General features: G+C 41.9%; 1 protein-coding gene across 1 annotated transcript in view; it reads left to right on the top strand.

The window, feature by feature from the left end:
* Positions 1–3657, top strand: part of Sntb2 (syntrophin beta 2) — a 76323-nt gene that overhangs the window by 40270 nt on the left and 32396 nt on the right. The window lies entirely within an intron of this gene.

Genomic DNA, 3657 nt, shown 5'->3' with positions numbered 1-3657 from the left:
TCTATCTATCTATCTATCTATCTATCTATCTATCTATCTATCTATCTATCTATCTATCTATTTTTGGTTTTCCAGGGCAAGGTTTCTCTGGAAAAACCTCAGCTGTCCTGGAACTCACTCTGTAGACCAGGCTGGCCTTAAACTCACAGAGATTTGCCTGGCTCTGCCTCCCAAGTCTTGAGATTAAAGGTGTGTACCACCACTGCTCACTTATAAGGAAATTTCTTAATTGTGAGTAATGTTTTAGCTCAGAGACCATATGATAGGTAGATCTGGGACATCACCTGATAATGTGACTCTGACAAGTTGGCTTCACAGAACCTACCCCCTTCTATAAAATGCAAGCAATGAAATGAATAATTTATAATTTTCCTTCTTGTTCTATAGTCATTTGTGTTCTATAATGACTTTAATTTTTGAAAAAGTACTGTTAGACTCAGTGTTAGGCCAGGGTTTTGGCAGAGTGGGGTGACTTTTCATTCTTGTGGTCTCTGATCTGAATGCACCCATGTGCCTAAGCAGAATAGGACAGAACTTGGAAAACAGCACGAAACTGAAGCCAGGATTTTCTCATCAGGCATAGACGCACATACCTTAAATTAAACCACTAGGGAGGAAGAAGCAGGCAAACTGGTCTACATAGTGAGTTCCAGAGCAGCCAAGAATCACCTTCTTGAACATGTAAGGCTTTATGTGATTAAAACTTCTTGGGAGCCAGGCAGTAGTGGCACATACCTTTAATCCCAGGACTCTGGAGGCAGAGGCAGGTGGATCTCTGTGGTCAACCACAAAGGCCAACCTGGTCTACAGAGCGAGTTCCAGGACAGGCTCCAAAGGTACAGAGAAACCCTGTTTCAAAAAACCAAATAGAAGCAAACAAACAGACAAACAATAAATAAGCTTTTTGGAGTGTTTTATGTAGTATCTCAAGATTATAGCTTATTTTAAAGTCTATTATTTTTTTTTATTCCTGTGTATGTGTGTGTTTATGTAAATGTATGCTATGTGTGTGGGTGCCTGCAGAGGTCAAGACTGGAGTTACAGGCAGTAGTAAGGTGTCCAGCATGCTACTGAGACTCAAACTCAGGTTCTTTGCAAGAACATCAGGTGCTCTTAACTTTGAGCCATGTCTTCATTCCATAAAATTGTAGCATAAAGTGTCATAACTAAGACAGTTGTGGTAGCTCTTATGTTGAATCCCAGCTCTTGGGAAGCTGAGGAAGAAAGATCACTGTGAATTTAAGGCCTGCTTGGGCTACATAGTAAATTCCAAATTAGTTTAGGTTATAAAAAAATTGAATAAACCAGTTTCATAAAAATCACAAAGTGGGGCTGGAGAGATGGCTCAGTGGTTAAGTGTACTGACTGCTTTTCTAAAGGACGTGGGTTCAGTTTCCAACACCCACATGGCAACTCACAACTGTCTGTAATTAAACTTCCAGGGGACTTGACACCCATAGCAAACCACTAATGCACATAAAATAAAAATAAATAAATTTGTAAAAAATTACAAAGGGGCAAAAAGCTTTAATTCATCTAGTAGTCTCTCTCTCTCTCTCTCTCTCTCTCTCTCTCTCTCTCTCGCTCTCGCTCTCGCTCTCGCTCTCTCTCTCTCTCATGCATGCAAACACACAGACACACACACATACACGCACACAACCTCAGGCCAAGGAGGGCAGAAATGCTAAGTCCATTCATTATAAATCACTTCTAGAATAGATGCCCATGGTGTTACTGCTGCAGCTAGAAACTGGAGAAAAGAGCAAAAACATAAAATTTCGTAGAACAGGGATATGGGGATAGGGAAAGAAGGAAGGATGAAGGTGATTATTATATAAGCTAAGGGTTCTGCTACCTTTATCATTTACCAAGACATCTGTTAGAACCCAGTCACCTTGACTTTCTTTAAAACTCAAGGATTGCATTCTTGGTTCAGTCATATGCTGCAAACTTTTTGCCTGTGTTGCTGGAGAGACAGCGTGGGTGCTGGGAACTGAACTCTTACATTTTTGGTTTTGAGCCTAGCCTTTAATGGCTGAGCCATCTCTCCAGCCCACTGCAAATATTTTTGTTTTGTTTTGTTTTGTTTTTTGTTTTTTCGAGACAGGGTTTCTCTGTGGTTTTGGAGCCTGTCCTGGAACTAGCTCTGTAGACCAGGCTGGTCTCGAACTCACAGAGATCCGCCTGCCTCTGCCTCCCAAGTGCTGGGATTAAAGGCGTGCGCCACCACCGCCCAGCTTCACTGCAAATATTTTTAAAGATTTATTTTATGTGTGTGAGTGTTTTGCCTGCGTGTATGTCTGTGCACCACGTAAATACTTACTGCCCATAGAAGTCAGAAGAGGGCATCATATCTCCCTGAAACTGGAGTTGTCATTTGTAAGTCATCATATGGGTAATGGGAATCGAGCTTGGATTTTTTTTTTTTTTTTTTTTTTTGTCTTTTTGGGTTTTATTTTGTTCTGGAAACTTATTGTATGGACTACGCCTGCCTCCCAAGTGCTGGACAAAAGGCATGCACACCACTGCCTGGTATGAGCCTGGTTCTTCTTCAAAATCAACAAGTGCTCTTAACCACTGAGCTATCTCTCTCTCTAGCCCCAAATGCTGGAAACATTTATTAACTGTCGGGTTTGAAAGAAATCCTCAGAACCAAGTGTAGAGAGCAATGTGAAACCGCTAAAATTGTAGCAAGCTATCTGTATGTATGTTTGCAGGTGAGGAGTCTAGCACAGGGATTACAAGAGGAAGAAAGGGATCTTACGGGAGATATGAGATGGTAATGGATTGTATGTAAAAGAAAGCAAAAAGGAAGACTCAGTGGGGCAGAAAGGGAGCCAGCTGGAGGAGGGAATGACTGAGAACAAAGTATGAGGATAACACATACAAGGATGCGGTGATGAAACCCAGTACTTTCAGCTTCGCAGACGTCAAAACTGCATAATATTTGGGGTGGGGGCATGTGCCACACCCTTCATTCCAGTCAGATGATCCTCATAGTTGGCCATGACGTGCTGTACAAGGCTCGGTCTCAGGTGGCTGAGGCTAGTATAAAAATTCTCAGTCTTACTTCTGAAAAGGGATTTGTTCCTACTTGAAATACCACATTTGAAAATGTCCATCTTTTTGTAAGATGCAAATGAAAAGAGACTGAAGGTTATTCTGTGGGGGCGAAGCTCTACTTGCATTGCAGTGTTCTCTAGAGAAAAGCAGGCAGGAGAATGACGAGTAGCTGGCGGGGATTGCATGCAGCTTTGCTTATTTCCAGGTTGTGAGCATCTGTCCTTTGTGTCTTGGCAGAAAAAAAAAACATACAAAATTATCACCTAAGTACACGTCTGTTTTAAGACCTAGAAAACAGAGCTAAGCAAATGGGCTCTGGCACCTTGGCCAAACTATTTGTCTTCTATAAACCTTCTATAAACCTCAGTTTCCTCTTGAACAAGATAAAAATTATGAGGGTTGAATAAGAAAATGGTTATAAAATTGGCATGGTAATTTCTTAAAAGTGTGTGGGTGTCATTGGAGCACCGGACAGAAATCTCAAGGTCCAAATCAGGAGCAGAAGGAGAGGGAGCACGAGCAAGGAACTCAGGACCGCGAGGGGTACACCCACACACTGAGACAATGGGGATGTTCTATCGGGAACTCACCAAG

This window comes from Microtus ochrogaster, chromosome 4 (assembly GCF_000317375.1).
Source record: "Microtus ochrogaster isolate Prairie Vole_2 chromosome 4, MicOch1.0, whole genome shotgun sequence".
Classification (NCBI taxonomy): Eukaryota; Metazoa; Chordata; class Mammalia; order Rodentia; family Cricetidae; genus Microtus; species Microtus ochrogaster.
The sequence above is the reverse complement of the archived record's forward strand: the minus strand, read 5'-3'. Positions and strand labels throughout refer to the sequence as shown.